Source organism: Chamaea fasciata, unplaced genomic scaffold, assembly GCF_029207755.1.
Source record: "Chamaea fasciata isolate MVZ Bird 193981 ecotype frontalis unplaced genomic scaffold, bChaFas1.0.hap1 SCAF_151, whole genome shotgun sequence".
In the NCBI taxonomy this organism is placed as follows: domain Eukaryota; kingdom Metazoa; phylum Chordata; class Aves; order Passeriformes; family Sylviidae; genus Chamaea; species Chamaea fasciata.
This window is the reverse complement of record NW_027094236.1, coordinates 131093-140066: the sequence shown is the minus strand read 5'-3', so window position 1 is coordinate 140066 and position 8974 is coordinate 131093.

The window sequence follows — 8974 nt, the reverse complement described above, 5'->3', positions numbered from 1 at the left end:
CTGCGTTGCGGCCCCCCAAAAACCCATGGCCGCCCCTCGAGCTGATATCGACCCCCCCACAGCATCATTGATCCCCACCCGAGTGTCACTGACCCCCCCAATGTCATTGATGCCCCCCCAATATTCCATTGATCCTTCCTCAGCGTCGCTGACCCCCCCCAAAATTCCATTGATCCCCTCCACTTGATCCCGCCCTTTTTCTCCCCTCACGTTTCCCGCCCTTTTTCTCCCCTCACGTTTCCCGCACTTTTTCGTGGGGAACGACCCCTGAGGGGTCCTGTGGAAGGATTCTGGAGGTCCGAGGGGTGAATTTGGGGTTTGAAGGGAGGTTTTGGGGGGTCCCAGGGATGGATTTGGGGGTTTTTGGGGGTCCAAGGGATGGATTTGGGGGGTCCCGGGGTGGATCTGGGGTCCTGGGGAGGTTTTGGGGGGTCCCAGGGGTGGATTTGGGGTTCATGGGGAGGGGTTTGGGGGTTTTTTTGGGGCCTCAGGGGTGAATTTGGGGTCCGGGGAGAGGTTTTGGGGGTTTTTTGGGGTCCCAGGGGTGAATTTGGGGTCTGGGGAGGGGTTTTTGGGGGTCCCTCACCTGCAGGGCGTCGCGGGGGTGGCAGGGGGAGGGGGGCAGCGGGGGGGGCCCAGCGCCCACCCCCCCTTGGGCTTCAGGAGGGCGTCGATGAGACCGAAACAGCTCGGGGGGGCGGGGGGGTCAAAAACGGGGGGGGGTCACGGGCTGGAACCCCCCAGTGCCCCCCAAACCACCCCCAGGGCCCCCCCGACCTCCAGGAGCCCGCAAAACCCTCCTCAGGTTCCTTTGATGCCTCAAATGGGCCGCCCAAACCTCCCGAAGATCCCCGAAAAACACCCACAGCAGCCCCTTGAGACTCCCCGCAGACCCCCCAAACCCCTCCAGGACAACTCGGGACCCCCAGGACCCCCCAAAATCCGCCCCCCCCTCCCCCTGAGGCCTCATTTGACCCGCTCCACGTTGCGGACAGGCACCAGCTGATCAAGCCACAAGCACCAGCACCTGCGGGACTGGGATGGACTGGGAGCACTGGGAGGGTGATCAGAGAGAACTGGGATGGACGGGGAGTGGACTGGGACGAACTGGCAGGCGTGTGGGGGTCCATGGTGGGCACACGGTGCCTTACTGGTCTGTACTGGGATGGGTCTAATGGCCGCAGGGGAGGGGGTGTGGCCACACTGGTCCAGACTGGGAGGGGTGTCACCATGGCGCCGGAGGCGGAGTCGAGGATACGAGCGAGGCAGGGACACCTAGGGGACAGCCAGGGCACCCCCAGGGACACCTAAAGGACAGCCAGGGCACCCCAGGGACACCTAGGGGACAGCCAGGGCACCCACAGGGACACCTAGGAAGACAGCCAGGGCCCCCCCAGGGACAGACAAGGTACCCCTAGGGGACAGTCAGGGCACCCCCAGGGACACCTAAAAGACAGCCAGGGCAGCCCTGGGACACCTAGGGGACAGCCAGGGCACCCCCAGGGACACCTAAGAGACAGCCAGGGCACCCCAGGGAAAACTAGGGGACAGCCAGGGCACCCCCAGGGACACCTAGGGGACAGCCAGGGCATCCCAGGGACAGTCAGGTCCCCCCAAGGGACACCTAGTGGACAGCCCGTGGACCCCAAGGGACACCTAGGGGACAGCCAGGGCATCCCAGGGACAGTCAGGTCCCCCCAAGGGACAACCAGTGGACAGCCCGTGGACCCCAAGGGACACCTAGGGGACACCCAGGGCACCCCCAGGGACACCGAGGGGACAGCCAGGGCACCCCAGGGACACCTAGGGGACAGGGAAGGCACCCTTGGGACAGCCAGGGCTCCCCCAGGGACAACTAGGGGACAGCCAGGGACCCCCAGGGACACCTAGGTGACAGCCAGGGCACTCCCAGGGACACCTAGGGGACAGGCAGGGCACCCTAGGGTCAGCCAGGGCTCCCCCAGGGACAACTAGGGGACAGCCAGGGAACCCCCAGGGACACCTAGGGGACAGCCAGAGCACCCCAAGGACAGCCAGGGCACCCCCAGGGACAACTAGGGGACAGCCAGGGCACCCCCAGGGACACCTAGGGGACAGGCAGGGCACCCCCAGGGACACCTACGGGACAGCAAGGCACCCCAGGGACACCCTGGGCACCCCCAGGGACACATAAGGGACAGCCAGGGTACCCAGAGGGACACCAAGGGGACAGCCAGGGCACCCCCAGGGACACCTAGGGGACAGCTAGGGCACCCCAGGGACAGCCAGGGCCCCCCCAGGGATAGCCAGGGCATCCCCGGGGACACCTAGGGGACAGCCAGGGCACCCCAGGGACACCCAGGGCACCCCCAGGGACACCAAGGGGACATCCAGGGCACGTCCAGGGACACCTATGGGACAGCCAGGGCATCCCCAGGGACACCAAGGGGACAGCCAGGGCACCTCCAGGGACACCTAGGGGACAGGCAGGTCACCCCCAGGGACACCAACGGGACAGCCACGGCACCCCAGGGACACCTAGGGGACAGCCAGGGCACCCCAGGGACAGCCGGGGCACCCCTAGAGCACCTCAGGGACACCCAGGGCACCCCCAGGGACACGTAGGGGACAGCCAGGGCACCCCAGGGACACCCAGGGCACCCCCAGGGACAGCTAGGGCACAGCCAGGGCATCCCCAGGGACACCAGAGCATCCCCAGGGACACCAGAGCACCCCCAGGGACACTTAGGGGACAGCCAGGGCCCTCCCAGGGACACCAGGGTACACCCAGGGCCCCCCCAGGGACAGACAAGGCACCCCTAGGGACACCTAGGGGACAGCCAGGGACCCCCAGGGACAGCCAGGGCACCCCCAGGGACACCTAGGGGACAGCCAGGGCACCCCAGGGAAAGCCAGGGCACCCCAGGGACACCTAGGGGACAGCCAGGGACCCCCAGGGACAGCCAGGGCACCCCCAGGGACTCCAGGGCATCCCCAGGGACACCTAGGGGACAGGCAGGGCACCCCCAGGTACAGCCAGGGGACAGCCAGGGCCCCCCCAGAGGTTGAAGGGGCCCCCCCGCTCCAAACCCAGCACGGATGCCTGCGTTGCGGCCCCCCAAAAACCCATGGCCGCCCCTCGAGCTGATATCGACCCCCCCACAGCATCATTGATCCCCACCCGAGTGTCACTGACCCCCCCCAATATCATTGATGCCCCCCCAATATTCCATTGATCCTTCCTCAGCGTCGCTGACCCCCCCCAAAATTCCATTGATCCCCTCCACTTGATCCCGCCCTTTTTCTCCCCTCACGTTTCCCGCCCTTTTTCTCCCCTCACGTTTCCCGCACTTTTTCGTGGGGAACGACCCCTGAGGGGTCCTGTGGAAGGATTCTGGAGGTCCGAGGGGTGAATTTGGGGTTTGAAGGGAGGTTTTGGGGGGTCCCAGGGATGGATTTGGGGGTTTTTGGGGGTCCAAGGGATGGATTTGGGGGTCCCGGGGTGGATCTGGGGTCCTGGGGAGGTTTTGGGGGGTCCCAGGGGTGGATTTGGGGTTCATGGGGAGGGGTTTGGGGGTTTTTTTGGGGCCTCAGGGGTGAATTTGGGGTCCGGGGAGAGGTTTTGGGGGTTTTTTGGGGTCCCAGGGGTGAATTTGGGGTCTGGGGAGGGGTTTTTGGGGGTCCCTCACCTGCAGGGCGTCGCGGGGGTGGCAGGGGGAGGGGGCAGCGGGGGGGGCCCAGCGCCCACCCCCCCTTGGGCTTCAGGAGGGCGTCGATGAGACCGAAACAGCTCGGGGGGGCGGGGGGGTCAAAAACGGGGGGGGGTCACGGGCTGGAACCCCCCAGTGCCCCCCAAACCACCCCCAGGGCCCCCCCGACCTCCAGGAGCCCGCAAAACCCTCCTCAGGTTCCTTTGATGCCTCAAATGGGCCGCCCAAACCTCCCGAAGATCCCCGAAAAACACCCACAGCAGCCCCTTGAGACTCCCCGCAGACCCCCCAAACCCCTCCAGGACAACTCGGGACCCCCAGGACCCCCCAAAATCCGCCCCCCCCTCCCCCTGAGGCCTCATTTGACCCGCTCCACGTTGCGGACAGGCACCAGCTGATCAAGCCACAAGCACCAGCACCTGCGGGACTGGGATGGACTGGGAGCACTGGGAGGGTGATCAGAGAGAACTGGGATGGACGGGGAGTGGACTGGGACGAACTGGCAGGCGTGTGGGGGTCCATGGTGGGCACACGGTGCCTTACTGGTCTGTACTGGGATGGGTCTAATGGCCGCAGGGGAGGGGGTGTGGCCACACTGGTCCAGACTGGGAGGGGTGTCACCATGGCGCCGGAGGCGGAGTCGAGGATACGAGCGAGGCAGGGACACCTAGGGGACAGCCAGGGCACCCCCAGGGACACCTAAAGGACAGCCAGGGCACCCCAGGGACACCTAGGGGACAGCCAGGGCACCCACAGGGACACCTAGGAAGACAGCCAGGGCCCCCCCAGGGACAGACAAGGTACCCCTAGGGGACAGTCAGGGTACCCCCAGGGACACCTAAAAGACAGCCAGGGCAGCCCTGGGACACCTAGGGGACAGCCAGGGCACCCCCAGGGACACCTAAGAGACAGCCAGGGCACCCCAGGGAAAACTAGGGGACAGCCAGGGCACCCCCAGGGACACCTAGGGGACAGCCAGGGCATCCCAGGGACAGTCAGGTCCCCCCAAGGGACACCTAGTGGACAGCCCGTGGACCCCAAGGGACACCTAGGGGACAGCCAGGGCATCCCAGGGACAGTCAGGTCCCCCCAAGGGACAACCAGTGGACAGCCCGTGGACCCCAAGGGACACCTAGGGGACACCCAGGGCACCCCCAGGGACACCGAGGGGACAGCCAGGGCACCCCAGGGACACCTAGGGGACAGGGAAGGCACCCTTGGGACAGCCAGGGCTCCCCCAGGGACAACTAGGGGACAGCCAGGGACCCCCAGGGACACCTAGGTGACAGCCAGGGCACTCCCAGGGACACCTAGGGGACAGGCAGGGCACCCTAGGGTCAGCCAGGGCTCCCCCAGGGACAACTAGGGGACAGCCAGGGAACCCCCAGGGACACCTAGGGGACAGCCAGAGCACCCCAAGGACAGCCAGGGCACCCCCAGGGACACCAAGGGGACAGCCAGGGCACCCCCAGGGACACCTAGGGGACAGGCAGGGCACCCCCAGGGACACCTACGGGACAGCAAGGCACCCCAGGGACACCCTGGGCACCCCCAGGGACACATAAGGGACAGCCAGGGTACCCAGAGGGACACCAAGGGGACAGCCAGGGCACCCCCAGGGACACCTAGGGGACAGCTAGGGCACCCCAGGGACAGCCAGGGCCCCCCCAGGGATAGCCAGGGCATCCCCGGGGACACCTAGGGGACAGCCAGGGCACCCCAGGGACACCCAGGGCACCCCCAGGGACACCAAGGGGACATCCAGGGCACGTCCAGGGACACCTATGGGACAGCCAGGGCATCCCCAGGGACACCAACGGGACAGCCACGGCACCCCAGGGACACCTAGGGGACAGCCAGGGCACCCCAGGGACAGCCGGGGCACCCCTAGAGCACCTCAGGGACACCCAGGGCACCCCCAGGGACACGTAGGGGACAGCCAGGGCACCCCAGGGACACCCAGGGCACCCCCAGGGACAGCTAGGGCACAGCCAGGGCATCCCCAGGGACACCAGAGCATCCCCAGGGACACCAGAGCACCCCCAGGGACACTTAGGGGACAGCCAGGGCCCTCCCAGGGACACCAGGGTACACCCAGGGCCCCCCCAGGGACAGACAAGGCACCCCTAGGGACACCTAGGGGACAGCCAGGGACCCCCAGGGACAGCCAGGGCACCCCCAGGGACACCTAGGGGACAGCCAGGGCACCCCAGGGACGCCTTGGGGACAGCAAGGCACCCCAAGGACACCTAGGGGACAGCCAGGGCACCCCAGGGAAAGCCAGGGCACCCCAGGGACACCTAGGGGACAGCCAGGGACCCCCAGGGACAGCCAGGGCACCCCCAGGGACTCCAGGGCATCCCCAGGGACACCTAGGGGACAGGCAGGGCACCCCCAGGTACAGCCAGGGGACAGCCAGGGCCCCCCCAGAGGTTGAAGGGGCCCCCCCGCTCCAAACCCAGCACGGATGCCTGCGTTGCGGCCCCCCAAAAACCCATGGCCGCCCCTCGAGCTGATATCGACCCCCCCACAGCATCATTGATCCCCACCCGAGTGTCACTGACCCCCCCCAATATCATTGATGCCCCCCCAATATTCCATTGATCCTTCCTCAGCGTCGCTGACCCCCCCCAAAATTCCATTGATCCCCTCCACTTGATCCCGCCCTTTTTCTCCCCTCACGTTTCCCGCCCTTTTTCTCCCCTCACGTTTCCCGCACTTTTTCGTGGGGAACGACCCCTGAGGGGTCCTGTGGAAGGATTCTGGAGGTCCGAGGGGTGAATTTGGGGTTTGAAGGGAGGTTTTGGGGGGTCCCAGGGATGGATTTGGGGGTTTTTGGGGGTCCAAGGGATGGATTTGGGGGTCCCGGGGTGGATCTGGGGTCCTGGGGAGGTTTTGGGGGGTCCCAGGGGTGGATTTGGGGTTCATGGGGAGGGGTTTGGGGGTTTTTTGGGGCCTCAGGGGTGAATTTGGGGTCCGGGGAGAGGTTTTGGGGGTTTTTTGGGGTCCCAGGGGTGAATTTGGGGTCTGGGGAGGGGTTTTTGGGGGTCCCTCACCTGCAGGGCGTCGCGGGGGTGGCAGGGGGAGGGGGCAGCGGGGGGGGGCCCAGCGCCCACCCCCCCTTGGGCTTCAGGAGGGCGTCGATGAGACCGAAACAGCTCGGGGGGGGCGGGGGGGTCAAAAACGGGGGGGGGTCACGGGCTGGAACCCCCCAGTGCCCCCCAAACCACCCCCAGGGCCCCCCCGACCTCCAGGAGCCCGCAAAACCCTCCTCAGGTTCCTTTGATGCCTCAAATGGGCCGCCCAAACCTCCCGAAGATCCCCGAAAAACACCCACAGCAGCCCCTTGAGACTCCCCGCAGACCCCCCAAACCCCTCCAGGACAACTCGGGACCCCCAGGACCCCCCAAAATCCGCCCCCCCCTCCCCCTGAGGCCTCATTTGACCCGCTCCACGTTGCGGACAGGCACCAGCTGATCAAGCCACAAGCACCAGCACCTGCGGGACTGGGATGGACTGGGAGCACTGGGAGGGTGATCAGAGAGAACTGGGATGGACGGGGAGTGGACTGGGACGAACTGGCAGGCGTGTGGGGGTCCATGGTGGGCACACGGTGCCTTACTGGTCTGTACTGCGATGGGTCTAATGGCCCCAGGGGAGGGGGTGTGGCCACACCGGTCCAGACTGGGAGGGGTGTCACCATGGCGCCGGAGGCGGAGTCGAGGATACGAGCGAGGCAGGGACACCTAGGGGACAGCCAGGGCACCCCCAGGGACACCTAAAGGACAGCCAGGGCACCCCAGGGACACCTAGGGGACAGCCAGGGCACCCACAGGGACACTCAGGGCACCCCAGGGACACCTAGGGGACATCAAGGGCACCCCAGAGGCAGCCACGGCACCCCACAGATAGCCAGGGAACCCCCAGGGACACCTAAGGGACAGCCAGGGCACCCCCAGGGACACCTAAGGAACAGCCAGGGCACCCCCAGGGACACCTAGGGGACAGCCAGGGCACCCCCAGGGACACCTATAGGAAAGCCTGGGCACCCCAGGGACAGCCAGGGAACCCCAGGGACACCTAGGGGACAGCCAGGGCCCCCCAGGGACACCTAGAAGACAGCCAGGGCACCACAGGAACAGCCAGGGCACCCCCGGGGACACCCAGGGGACCCCAGGGACACCTAGGGGACAGCCAAGGCACCCAGAGGGACAGCCAGGGCACCCCCAGGGACACCTAGGGGACAGCCAGGGCACTCCCAGGGACACCTAGGGGACAGGCAGGGCACCCTTGGGACAGCCAGGGCTCCCCCAGGGACAACTAGGGGACAGCCAGGGACCCCCAGGGACACCTAGGTGACAGCCAGGGCACTCCCAGGGACACCTAGGGGACAGGCAGGGCACCCTAGGGTCAGCCAGGGCTCCCCCAGGGACAACTAGGGGACAGCCAGGGAACCCCCAGGGACACCTAGGGGACAGTCAGGGCACTCCAGGGACACCTAGGGGACAGCCAGAGCACCCCAAGGACAGCCAGGGCACCCCCAGGGACACCTCGGGGAAAGGCAGGGCACCCCCAGGGACACCTAGGGGACAGGCAGGGCACCCCCAGGGACACCTAGGGGACAGCTAGGGCACCCCAGGGACAGCCAGGGCCCCCCCAGGGATAGCCAGGGCATCCCCGGGGACACCTAGGGCACAGCCAGGGCACCCCAGGGACACCCAGGGCACCCCCAGGGACACCAAGGGGACATCCAGGGCACCTCCAGGGACACCTATGGGACAGCCAGGGCACCCCCAGGGACACCAAGGGGACAGCCAGGGCACCCCCAGGGACACCTAGGGGACAGCCAGGGCACCCCCAGGGACACCTAAAGGACAGCCAGGGCACCCCAGGGACACCTAGGGGACAGCCAGGGCACCCACAGGGACACCCAGGGCACCCCCAGGGACACCTAGGGGACACCCAGGGCACCCCCAGGGACACCGAGGGGACAGCCAGGGCCCCCCAGGGACACCTAGAAGACAGCCAGGGCACCACAGGAACAGCCAGGGCATCCCCGGGGACACCCAGGGGACCCCAGGGACACCTAGGGGACAGCCAGGGCACCCAGAGGGACACCCAGGGCACCCCCAGGGACACCTAGGGGACAGCCAGGGCACTCCCAGGGACACCTAGGGGACAGCTAGGGCACCCCAGGGAAAGCCAGGGGCCCCCCAGGGATAGCCAGGGCATCCCCGGGGACACCTAGGGGACAGCCAGGGCACCCCAGGGACACCAAGGGCACC